Here is a 13,965-nt window from a genome sequence, read left to right on the forward strand (position 1 = left end):
CGCAGCTCAAACAAGGCACAACTCCAGCAGTGAAACTTCAAATACTTTTGTGTTTTACTGCAATCTGCTATTGGCATTTGCAGGTCATTTCAACATGAAGAGGGATTTGGATAGAGTAAAACTGGCAGAAGGGTCAGATTTAAGGGCATTGCCCAAAGAGCCAGAGGGGAGAGGAGAAGATTTTAAAAAATATATATATAAACGCAGCAACTGGTTAGTGGGTTAAAACAACTAGATCAGGTTTAATTCTCAGTTTGTGTTGAGTTAGCTAATCGAGGTGAAACTGCTGATTTTGGAATTGGCCTCGACACCCCCAATCTGTGAGAAGAGTATGAAAACCAGGGTTTGAGCTCCTGACCACTGTCCAATGACCCCTGCTGGAAATTGCATGGCACACTGATGCATGGATTGGCACGCACACACTCTTTCAGGTGGCAGGCGAGCGAGAGGTGACATGAAGGCTTTGGGCACCCTCAAGGAATACAAGGTGATTGGGCGGCGCCTGCCTGGCCCTGCTCTGTATCGATGCGCATCTTCGCTCCAAATCATATTGTTGCCAAGTCTCGATTCTGGTACTTCATTTCTTTGATGAAGAAACTGAAAAAGTCTGCTGGTGAAATTGTCTATTGTAGACAGGTTTTTGAGAAGTCACCAGAAGAAGTGAAGAACTTTGGTATTTGGCTGCGCTACGACTCTTGGAGTGGAACCCGTACAGGGAGTACAGGGACCTGACCACTGCTGGTGCTGTCACCCAGTGCTACCGTGACATGGAGGCTCGCCATCATGCTCGTGCTCACCCCATTCAGATCATGAAGGTACAAGAGGTTCCATCCAGCAAGTGTCGCTGGTCTGCTATGATTTTAGATTTTTGATACAGAGTAAAGCTCCCTCTACACTCCCATCAAATACTCCCAGGTCAGGTACAGCACGGGTTACATACAGAGTAAGACTCCCTTTAAACTCGGGCACCATAGGTCAAAGGCCTGTATCGAGCCCACTCCGCTATGAGCACCGAGACAACCTCGATCATTACCTCTCTCTCCTTCATGTCGGCACTGGTCTGGTCCTTGGTCTTCTCCATCCCGAGGGGCGGCATGCTGTCGAGGCAGGGTTTGATCAGATCGAACATGTCTACCTCGTTCAGAAGAGGATCCAGCTTCCTGCCACCCAGATGAAGGAGAACAGGTCGGACAGCCCTCGCTTAGGGAGCGTGACCCCTGACGGCCCCCCCACCCCCACACCCCGGGAATCTGACCCCCTCCCGGGGCCCAGCTGGGAGCGAGTGAGGCGCTCGCTCGTTCTGAAGCCTCCGTCTCTCGCGGGACTGGTAACTGTTTGAGCCCAGACAGTGAGGGTCAGCAGGTAGTCCCAGGGGTCAGGGAACAGGTGAAGACCCAGAGGGAGAGCCCCCCATTCCCTGACCCAGAGGGGGAGCCTCCCCCATTCCCTGACCCAGAGTGGGGCCCTCCTCCCGTTCCCTGACCCGGAGAGGGAGACCCCACCCCCCCATTCACTGACCCCGAGGGGGAGCCCCCCCCCATTCACTGACCCCGAGGGGGAGCCCCCCCCCATTCACTGACCCCGAGGGGGAGCCCCCCCCCCCATTCACTGACCCCGAGGGGGAGCCTCCCATTCCATGTTCCATGATTCCAAGATCAATTTCCCTCTGCCACACAGAATCCTGCGTTGCCAGCACAAGCCCTGCTTCATCACCATGAAACCAAACACTTTCTTCTAAAATGTATTGATATATTGTTGGATCATCTAATCAGGCTCGACTGCAATACACCCATAGAGCCAAGAGCTGGAAAGTGAGATTAGGCTGGGTAGTCCTTGTTTGGCCGATGTGGACACGATGGGCCGAGATGGCCTCCTTCTGTGCTGTAAATTTGATTCTATGATTCATAGCCAAATAGCCCAAAATTGGCTCGGCTCAAAGGGATAGCCACTTGGGTGAGGTGCTGGAGGGCTGCTGTGAATCAGAGCTCCAAGGAGAAGCAGTACTTCCAGAGAAGAAAATAGGCTGCCACCCCTTTTCCATCTCACTATCAGGTGATATAACAGTCTGGGGAGATATCTCTCATTTTCCCAACAACATTTGCTCCCCATTACATCCAACCAGAGATTTTTGAATTAGACCGATGAAGAGCAACCTCAGCATTTGTTCCGTCAACATCATGAGTTGGACTTCAGTCAAGCTCCTGGGCCAACTTCAGTTACTGGAGCAGTTTGCATGGAGAGGATGCAACATTTGCAGAGGCTGATACAAGCATTTTGAGCTTGGAAAGCATTACAGCTCGTTAGCCTTTAGAAACAAAATCTGCATTTATTATCACATTTCACATACAATAAAGTAATTCTTGGAGTACTTACAACCATGCCTGGGCTGATCTAATTAAAGCCAGTTACAGCAATCACTGCCAATGAAATATTTTATTAGCGGTCACATGTGTGAGTGGGATGGGAAGAGGGAGAGGAGTGGTTCATTTTATTGCTTGAACTTTTTTTAAAACCGAGGAATGCAGGTTGGCGAAGAATGATGCCACACTACTGATCTCACGCCATGTCTCGCGAGCTGCCGTGAATTCAAACTCACTGAACTCAGGGTGTTTGCTAAGTGATGCTGCCTGGTGTATTTCTGGGTCTGTAGAAACAGACACAACCAATCAAAACATTATTTAAAATATTAGCCCAATTCGATTGCAGATCTGTTTGACTGGAGTAACTGACCAGTACCTGTGTAACCTGCCGAGGGGCTGATTGTGTGGGTGGCAGGAGAGGGATCTTGCAACATATGAAACACCACTCAGGAAAAAGCCACTGGAGTCAACCCACTGAGCTATTCATTGCTGAACATGAATTATTTGCTGGAAATGTTCTCACCTTCCCCTTTACTGATGCTGGCTGTAGCGGGACTGGGGGGTGGGGAGGGGGCATCGGAGGGGGTCAGCGTTGTGTCCACGCACTGGGGCCTCATCCAAGTAACCATTCTTCACGTGGCTTGACAGTGTGGTCATGGGGCCATTCAACTGTAGCAGGCGTCACAACTGAAATGTGTGTCCCGGTGAGGATGCTCACAGGTGTGTAGAGCTGTTGCATTGTGAGTGGCTTACCCAGTTACGTGATGTTCACAAGACAGAAGAAAACCCCAGTCAGTTGGGTCTAGGTCATCCAAGATGAGGTATGAGTTTACAAGGGACAACGTCAATCACACATTTAAAGTTGTCTTTCCTAAAAGTTTTAAAATGGGAAATATTCTCCCCTTCCCAGAAGTGAGTGAGACACTGTACAAGAATGGTTTAGTTGAATAAAATTTTATATAAAACTTGTAATTTGTATTAAACTTTAACAATGTAATAAAATAACATAATTGTTCTGAATGAAAATTTTTACCAAAAAAACCATTATGAACACCAACAGCAACAACATCAACAACATCAACAACAGTATAAACAACACTCAGAACACCCCGGCACCCTCCCACAATTCTACAGCGGCCACCTTTCCCAACGCCTTTCCTTCTCAATACCCCCTGACCCTTGACCCTGATCCCCTCCTCATCCTCCCGCTAGCAATACCCCTGGCCCTGCCCACGTCGGGACCAGTACGACGTGCACCAACACAGCACCTCGAGCGTGACTGCTGAGGGAGGGGGGGGGGGGGCGACAATGGCAACACTATGTTTGGGGGTTCTGGAGAAGATGGAAGTGCTAAGGAACCATCTTCAAAGTCGGAAGAAACTAGTCCCTCCCGGCGACCAGGTGCTGTCACCATTGGTGGTATGGCACCTTGGGGTGCAGTGCCATATCCCACGACCGTCGATTGCCGCATAGCATTGGCATTGGCAGTCCTTGTGTTCTCCCTCACCGCGTCAATCAGCTCCGCCATGTCCTCCGATTGACAGGTTGCTAAAGCCGCGATGTTTTCGGACAACCCAGCAATGGCCTGGAGGGGCTCTCGAATCAAGTCGGTGCTCATCCTAGACAATCCCACCATGTCCAGGCTCGTATCGACCTGTCACACAGCGTTCCCACTTTGGCAGATCAGCCGCCGCGGATTCACCACGGGGGTCGGTGTGCACCGTTGCATGCCGCTTGGTCCCGCTACCTCGGACCGGAATCCAAAAGTTGGATTCTGACGAGGAACCGGTGGCCGCCGATAGAAAGGACCCTTCAAGTCCCGCCACACCTCCCCTCCTGCACCACCACTGTTACAACGCTTTGAGGAATGGTCTCTTCCAGCTCCTGCAGCACCATCTCTTCCGTCTCTTCCACCATTTGTCCTTCCCTGCAATGACTCCTCTCTGGGAGGGGCAGGCGGCTCCACCTGCGCAACTGTAAAAACAACATCATCATCATCATAGGCAGCCCCTCGAAACGAGGATGACTTGCTTCCACGCCAAAAAGGGATGAGTTCACAGGTGTTTCAATGAAGGACCTAATATTCCAGATCCCGAACTACATCTTGAAGGTTGGAAGTGCCTGTGCGTGGATTTTTTTAATGTGTGCTGGTCGTTGCACACCAGCCACCACACGGGCTTGACAGAGCTCGGTCTTGGGTAACTGTAAAAACATAACATTAATGGTTGGCGACAGGGGAGGGGTCAGAGGTAACATCAGATCAATTCATTTTGTGCAGGCTTATGTGGAGAACATACATTTTTTACCGAGAATCATTATATAAAACTATCATAAACAAGGTATAAAGTACATGACATAACAAAACTTGAGTCCAAACAGTTTGCTTGCCAAGTGGCAAAGAGTGATCAACCAATAAATCATGTCACAACTAACAGCATTTCTTGCTCCCAGCATTACATTACATTCTACATTATATTGCCATAAGATTTAATTACATGACCGCAGTACAGTCCAGGGATTATGCAGACTTACCCTCCAGAAGAACCAACACACGTGGTGGTGTGATCATACACATCCGTCAGGAGTTCCTCGAGGTCCGTCAGAGGAATAGTCTTCGACGGACCACCGCACGTTTTGCAGAGCTCCGCCCTATTGCCGGCTAGTTTTTTCTGCAAAGGTGACAAAAAATGTGTGAACTCATTTGACAGCTACTAATACAGAACACACACATACATACATACACAATATATAGGTACACATCCCCAATTAACCATCCCCAGTCTTTTCATCAACGAGTGCACCATTTAAGTTCTGTTGGCACGCAAGTGTTGCATGATGAACACATGAAAATACAGAGGACTAACCCAATGAGATTGATGATGGGAAATAAAATATGTCACCAAGCTTTACAACATAATAAAACGTGGCACTACTTAAGAGTAATTTGTCAATGCATGATAAAACTTATTACTTACTCTCACAGACCCAAGGATGTCATTCTACCGTTTGCGCACTGGTTCGGCCCCCGCATCATGGGCACGACGGATGACACCGCCTCAGCGATCTCTCGCCATCACCGCTGATACACGGACGGTGACGGGTTCCCTCGCCCACCCCGTGTTAACTGATTCTAGCGGGCTTCCACAACTCCTGGGCTTCCTCCGAGAAACGAGTGGCCCTCTTCCTCCCACCTAACTCCCTCTCCACTTCCATGGCTTGATTTTCCATGCTCTTGATATTTATTTATATATGTATTTGAATTGAAATAATTTTTTTTTAAACGTGTATTACTATTATAATTATTACTAGTTATATCTTGTAAGTGGGAGGGGGCGGGTACTATTTAAATTAGTTTTTTTCCTGCCGGCAACGCTGCGCGTGTGCGTTGGAGCGTTTGCGCATGCTCAGTGTGAAAAAAACATTGGCACTCGGCCATTTTTGTAGTTCTTTGTAGCTGTTTAATTTTTGAACATTTTCTTAATAAAAGCACATTGCCATCAGCACATCAGCACTTGCAGCCTTCTCACTGTCTCCTTCCCCCCCCCCCCCGCGGGAAGAACGGGCACCTCCTCCCCCCCCCTCCCGGCGGGAAGAACGGGCGCCTCCTCTTCCCCCCCCCCGCCGCGGAAAGAACGGGCGTCTCCTCCCCCCCCCGCGGGAAGAACGGGCGCCTCCTCCCCCCCCCCCCGCGGGAAGAACGGGCGTCTCCTCCCCCCCCCGCGGGAAGAACGGGCGCCTCCTTCCCCCCCCCCGCGGGAAGAACGGGCGTCTCCTCCCCCCCCCGCGGGAAGAACGGGCGTCTCCTCCCCCCCCCGCGGGAAGAACGGGCGTCTCCTCCCCCCCCCGCGGGAAGAACGGGCGTCTCCTCCCCCCCCCGCGGGAAGAACGGGCGTCTCCTCCCCCCCCCGCGGGAAGAACGGGCGCCTCCTTCCCCCCCCCCCCGCGGGAAGAACGGGCGCCTCCTTCCCCCCCGCCGCGGGAAAGAACGGGCACCTCCTCTCCGCCCCCCCCCACCGCGGGAAGAACGGGCGCCTCCTCCCCCCCCCCCGCGGGAAAGAACGGGCGCCTCCCCCCCCCGCGGGAAGAACGGGCGCCTCCCCCCCCCCCCCCCCGCGGGAAGAACGGGCGCCTCCCCCCCCCCCCCCCGCGGGAAGAACGGGCGCCTCCCCCCCCCCCCCCGCGGGAAGAACGGGCGCCTCCCCCCCCCCCCCCCCGCGGGAAAGAACAGGCGCCTCCCCCCCCCCCCCCCCCGCGGGAAGAACGGGCGCCTCCCCCCCCCCCCCCCGCGGGAAAGAACAGGCGCCTCCCCCCCCCCCCCCCGCGGGAAGAACGGGCGCCTCCCCCCCCCCCCCCCGCGGGAAGAACGGGCGCCTCCCCCCCCCCCCCCCCGCGGGAAAGAACAGGCGCCTCCTCCCCCCCCCCCCCGCGGGAAAGAACGGGCGCCTCCCCCCCCCGCGGGAAGAACGGACGCCTCAGGCTGACTGCACCATTCTCCGTGCCTGAAGCACTTTCACACAGGTAGGAAGATGGTTTATTTAATCTTTTCTTTGCTTATAAATGTTTATTCAGGTTGGATTTATTTGTATAATATTTGTAGAAGTATAAATAAAGATTTATTGTAGAATTTAATGACTTCCCTTCCCCCCCGCCTCCCCCCCACCTCGTTCTGGACGCCTAATTTGTAACCTGCGCCTGATTTTTTAATGTGTAGAACAGGTTTTTTCAGTTCTACAAAAATCTTCACTTGCTCCATTCTAACTTAGTTTGGAGTACGTTTTCACTGTGGAAACTTTCAAATCAGGCGTCAGTGGCCGGACACGCCCCCTTTTGAAGAAAAAATTCTGTTCCAAAGTAGAACTGTTCTACCTGACTAGAACTGCAGAAAAAAAAATGTGGAGAATTGCGATTTCTAAGATAGTCCGTTCTCCACCAGTTGCTCCTAAAAATCAGGCGCAAATCATGTGGAAACTTGGGCCCATTATATTATCAATTATATTGTTAACTAATAGTAAATGTACTCAATATACTGAGTGTACGCCACAAAATCCTTTCACAGCTGCTCTCTCATTGACATCCATCCACCTCTGCAGTTTGAGTCCAGTGCTGACTCAGTCTTCTCTGCGCGTGTGCAGGCTCACACATGACCCCGAACTCGCGGGAGAATGGCCGCGCATGCGTGGAGAAGGTTTTCCGACGGAGTTTTGGGCCCCCACCGCCGCCACCGACATTGAAGAGCAGAAAACCGCGGGAGCGCGCACCAGCGGTACTCCGGCGGTTCAAAAGACGCGACCGCCGAAATACCGCTAAAGATCCGCCGCCAACGATCTGAGGTCAATTTCTAGCCCACTGTGTATACGTGGCTCTGTCCAATTGCAGTTTGAGGAATTGTCTGCAATCCCAGATTCACTCACAGCTTTCCTGGGTTTAAACTATTGTCCTGGGGATGATTTTTATTCGGAATTTGTGCACGATAATATAGCCTTAGTACTGCACTAATATCTGCACTGAAGTAACATCTTTTTACAATGACAAATAGGGAGCCACGGTGAAATAAATAAGTTGCATTTATATAGCGCCTTTCACAACCTCCGGCTGTCCCAAAGCGTGTTACGGCCAATTAAGCACTTTTGAAGTATAGTTACTGTTCAGGAAATGCGACAGCCAATTTGGGCACAGCAAAATCCCACAAACAGCTTCGAACATGATTCATTGGCTGTGAAGCGCTTTGGGATGTCATGAGGACATGAAAGATGTCAGGACAATGCAAGTTCGTTCTTTCCTTCCACTTTAACACATCAGCAACTCACAGACGAGTTGTCCCTCTGATCCTCGAATGATAGGTCTGCAGGATTCGCCCATTCTTCTGGTTACTGATCTCAGCAGCTCTCTTCTTTCAAGCTGAGAACCAGATTGATTTTCTTGTGGAGCAGCCTGCAATATGTTTGCACTTCTCCTAATACACCGAACGATGTAAGATTAATGGGGAGTTCTTCACTGTGGGTTCTGGCCAGCCACAAATGAACTGGGACATCAGAATAAAATGCAATTTGTTAAGGTTAAAAAAAAATGAGTTTTGCAATGAGCTGGCGGTGCACGTTAATTTAGTAACATTTTTAATCTTCATTTGCTGAAATGTGTCAGAAGACCTTTTAATCATCAGCCAGAGAAAGGGTAAGAGATACAAACGGGAGATTTATATGTTTCCCCAGTGTGTAAGGGCATAGAGGAACAAGGGGAAATAACTTCTCCAAAAATAAGACATTTTAAAAAATGTCTCAATGCTGCCGTGGTACACATTCTGTACATGTTTTGGTACAGATAGATTTAGAGATTTTATTTATCCAGTGTGTGCAGCCTTGGAATATATTTCCAGCCATCTTAGACCACTGTCATCGACAGCAGGAACGGTACAAAGACTCCCAGAGAGTTTAGACAGTGGGCATGATGCAACAATGTGGCATGTGGTTTGTATTTATCCGCAAGGCCGCTTGACATCGTTAGGAAGGCCACGCCGGTGAAGATTCCACACTCACTGTTGGTGAAGGTATCACACTCATTGTCGGTGAAGGTTCCACACTCGCTGTCGGTGAGGATTCCACACTCCCTGTCGGTGAAGGTTCCACACTCACTGACGGTGAAGGTTCCACACTCACTGACGGTGAAGGTTCCACACTCACTGTCGGTGAGGATTCCACACTCACTGTCGGTGAAGGTTCCACACTCACTGACGGTGAAGGTTCCACACTCACTGTCGGTGAGGATTCCACACTCACTGTCGGTGAAGGTACCACACTCACTGACGGTGAAGGTTCCACACTCACTGTCGGTGAGGATTCCACACTCACTGTCGGTGAAGGTACCACACTCCCTGTCGGTGAAGGTTCCACACTCACTGACGGTGAAGGTTCCACACTCACTGTCGGTGAGGATTCCACACTCCCTGTCGGTGAAGGTTCCACTCTCACTGTCGGTGAAGGTTCCACACTCACTGTCGGTGAGGATTCCACACTCACAGTCGGTGAAGGTTCCACTCTCACTGTCGGTGAAGGTTCCACACTCACTGTCGGTGAGGATTCCACACTCACAGTCGGGGAAGGTTCCACACTCACTGACGGTGAAGGTTCCACACTCACTGTCGGTGAGGATGCCACACTCATTGTCGGTGAAGGTTCCACACTCACTGCCGGTGAGGATTCCACACTCAATGTCGATGAGGATTCCACACTCACTGTCGGTGAGGATTCCACACTCACTGTCGGTGAAGGTTCCACACTCACTGTCGGTGAAGTTTCCAGCACTCACTGTCGGTGAAGGTTCCACACTCAATGTCGGTGAGGATTCCACACTCACTGTCGGTGAGGATTCCACACTCACTGTCGGTTAAGGTTCCACACTCACTGTCGGTGAGAATTCCACACTCACTGTCGGTGAGGATTCCACACTCACTGTCGGTTAAGGTTCCACACTCACTGTCGGTGAGGATTCCACACTCACTGTCGGTTAAGGTTCCACACTCACTGTCGGTGAGAATTCCACACTCACTGTCGGTGAGGATTCCACACTCACTGTCGGTTAAGGTTCCACACTCACTGTCGGTGAGGATTCCACACTCACTGTCGAAGAAGGTTTCACACTCGCCGTCGGTGAAGGTTCCACACTCGCCGTCGGTGAGGATTCCACACTCACTGTCGGTGAGGATTCCACACTCACTGTCGGTGAAGGTTCCACACTCGCTGTCGGTGAAGGTTCCACACTCGCTGTCGGTGAAGATTCCACACTCACTGTCGGTGAAGGTTCCACACTCGCTGTCGGTGAAGGTTCCACACTCGCTGTCGGTGAAGGTTCCACACTCGCTGTCGGTGAAGGTTCCGCACTCGCCGTCGGTGAGGATTCCACACTCACTGTCGGTGAAGGTCCCACACTCGCTGTCGGTGAAGGTTCCACACTCGCTGTCGGTGAAGGTTCCACACTCGCTGTCGGTGAAGGATCCACACTCACTGTCGATGAGGATTCCACACTCACAATCGGTGAGGATTCCACACTCACAATCGGTGAGGATTCCACACTCACTGTCGATGAGGATTCCACACTCACTGTCGGTGATGATTCCACACTCGCTGTCGGTGAAGGTTCCACACTCACTGTCGGTGAGGATGCCACACTCACTGTCGGTGAAGGTTCCACACTCACTGCCGGTGAGGATGCCACACTCACTGTCGGTGAAGGTTCCACACTCACTGTCGGTGAGGATTCCACACTCACTGTCGGTGAAGGTTCCACACTCACTGTCGGTGAAGGTTCCACACTCACTGTCGGTGATGGCTCCACATTCACTCACGGTGAAGGTTCCACACTCACTGTCGGTGAGGATTCCACACTCACTGTCGGTGAGGATTCCACACTCACTGTCGGTGAAGGTTCCACACTCACTGTCGGTGAGGATTCCACACTCACTGTCGGTGAGGATTCCACACTCACTGTCGGTGAGGATGCCACACTCACTGTCGGTGAAGGTTCCACACTCACTGTCGGTGAAGGTTTCACACTCACTGTCGGTGAAGGTTCCACACTCCCTGTCGGTGAGGATTCCACACTCACTGTCGGTGAGGATTCCACACTCACTGTCGGTTAAGGTTCCACACTCACTGTCGGTGAGAATTCCACACTCACTGTCGGTGAGGATTCCACACTCACTGTCGGTTAAGGTTCCACACTCACTGTCGGTGAGGATTCCACACTCACTGTCGGTTAAGGTTCCACACTCACTGTCGGTGAGAATTCCACACTCACTGTCGGTGAGGATTCCACACTCACTGTCGGTTAAGGTTCCACACTCACTGTCGGTGAGGATTCCACACTCACTGTCGAAGAAGGTTTCACACTCGCCGTCGGTGAAGGTTCCACACTCGCCGTCGGTGAGGATTCCACACTCACTGTCGGTGAGGATTCCACACTCACTGTCGGTGAAGGTTCCACACTCGCTGTCGGTGAAGGTTCCACACTCGCTGTCGGTGAAGATTCCACACTCACTGTCGGTGAAAGTTCCACACTCGCTGTCGGTGAAGGTTCCACACTCGCTGTCGGTGAAGGTTCCACACTCGCTGTCGGTGAAGGTTCCGCACTCGCCGTCGGTGAGGATTCCACACTCACTGTCGGTGAAGGTCCCACACTCGCTGTCGGTGAAGGTTCCACACTCGCTGTCGGTGAAGGTTCCACACTCGCTGTCGGTGAAGGATCCACACTCACTGTCGATGAGGATTCCACACTCACAATCGGTGAGGATTCCACACTCACAATCGGTGAGGATTCCACACTCACTGTCGATGAGGATTCCACACTCACTGTCGGTGATGATTCCACACTCGCTGTCGGTGAAGGTTCCACACTCACTGTCGGTGAGGATGCCACACTCACTGTCGGTGAAGGTTCCACACTCACTGCCGGTGAGGATGCCACACTCACTGTCGGTGAAGGTTCCACACTCACTGTCGGTGAGGATTCCACACTCACTGTCGGTGAAGGTTCCACACTCACTGTCGGTGAAGGTTCCACACTCACTGTCGGTGATGGCTCCACATTCACTCACGGTGAAGGTTCCACACTCACTGTCGGTGAGGATTCCACACTCACTGTCGGTGAGGATTCCACACTCACTGTCGGTGAAGGTTCCACACTCACTGTCGGTGAGGATTCCACACTCACTGTCGGTGAGGATTCCACACTCACTGTCGGTGAGGATGCCACACTCACTGTCGGTGAAGGTTCCACACTCACTGTCGGTGAAGGTTTCACACTCACTGTCGGTGAAGGTTCCACACTCCCTGTCGGTGAGGATTCCACACTCCCTGTCGGTGAAGGTTCCACACTCACTGTCGGTGAAGGTTCCACTCTCACTGTCGGTGAAGGTTCCACACTCACTGTCGGTGAGGATTCCACACTCCCTGTCGGTGAAGGTTCCACACTCACTGTCGGTGAAGGTTCCACACTCACTGCCGCTGAAGGTTCCACACTCACTGTCGGTGAAGGGTCCACACTCACTGTCGGTGAAGGTTCCACACTCACTGCCGGTGAGGATGCCACATTCACTGTCGGTGAAGGTTCCCCACACACTGACGGTGAAGGTTCCACACTCAATGTCGGTAAAGGTTCCACAATCACTGTCGGTGAGGATTCCACACTCACTGTCGGTGAGGATTCCACACTCACTGTCGGTGAGGATTCCACACTCACTGTCGGTGAAGGTTCCACACTCACTGTCGGTGAAGTTTCCAGCACTCACTGTCGGTGAAGGTTCCACACTCAATGTCGGTGAGGATTCCACACTCACTGTCGGTGAGGATTCCACACTCACTGTCGGTTAAGGTTCCACACTCACTGTCGGTGAGAATTCCACACTCACTGTCGGTGAGGATTCCACACTCACTGTCGAAGAAGGTTTCACACTCACTGTCAGTGAGGATTCCACACTCACTGTCGGTTAAGGTTCCACACTCACTGTCGGTGAGGATTCCACACTCACTGTCGGTGAGGATTCCACACTCACAATCGGTGAGGATTCCACACTCGCTGTCGGTGAGGATTCCACACTCGCTGTCGGTGAAGGTTCCACACTCACTGTCGGTGAGGTTTCCACACTCACTGTCGGTGAGGATTCCACACTCACTGTCGGTGAGGATTCCACACTCACAATCGGTGAGGATTCCACACTCACTGTCGGTGAGGATTCCACACTCACTGTCGGTGAAGGTTCCACACTCACTGTCGGTGAAGGTTCCACACTCACTGTCGGTGAAGGTTCCACACGCACTGTCGGTGAGGATTCCACACTCACTGTCGGTGAGGATTCCACACTCACTGTCGGTGAGGATTCCACACTCACTGTCGGTGAGGTTTCCACACTCACTGTCGGTGAGGATTCCACACTCACTGTCGGTGAGGATTCCACACTCACTGTCGGTGAAGGTTCCACACTCAATGTCGGTGAGGATTCCACACTCCCTGTGCGGTGAGGATTCCACACTCACTGTCGGTGAGGATTCCACACTCACTGTCGGTGAAGGTTCCACACTCACTGTCGGTGAAGGTTCCACACTCACTGTCGGTGAAGGTACCACACTCACTGCCGGTGAGGATTCCACACTCACTGTCGGTGAAGGTTCCCCACACACTGACGGTGAAGGTTCCACACTCAATGTCGGTAAAGGTTCCACACTCACTGTCGGTGAGGATTCCACACTCACTGTCGGTGAGGATTCCACACTCACTGTCGGTGAGGATTCCACACTCACTGTCGGTGAAGGTTCCACACTCACTGTCGGTGAAGTTTCCAGCACTCACTGTCGGTGAAGGTTCCACACTCAATGTCGGTGAGGATTCCACACTCACTGTCGGTGAGGATTCCACACTCACTGTCGGTGAGGATTCCACACTCACTGTCGGTGAAGGTTCCACACTCACTGTCGGTGAAGGTTCCACACTCGCTGTCGGTGAAGGTTCCACACTCGCTGTCGGTGAAGGTTCCACACTCGCTGTCGGTGAAGGTTCCACACTCGCTGTCGGTGAAGGTTCCACACTCGCTGTCGGTGAGGATTCCACACTCGCTGTC

At 52.1% G+C, this 13,965-nt stretch overlaps 1 pseudogene; it reads left to right on the forward strand.

Moving 5' to 3' along the window:
* Positions 1 to 454: 454 nt before the first annotated feature.
* Positions 455 to 1,738, forward strand: LOC139279313 (large ribosomal subunit protein eL20-like; annotated as a pseudogene).
* Positions 1,739 to 13,965: the final 12,227 nt, after the last annotated feature.

This window comes from Pristiophorus japonicus, chromosome 14 (genome assembly GCF_044704955.1).
Source record: "Pristiophorus japonicus isolate sPriJap1 chromosome 14, sPriJap1.hap1, whole genome shotgun sequence".
Classification (NCBI taxonomy): Eukaryota; Metazoa; Chordata; class Chondrichthyes; family Pristiophoridae; genus Pristiophorus; species Pristiophorus japonicus.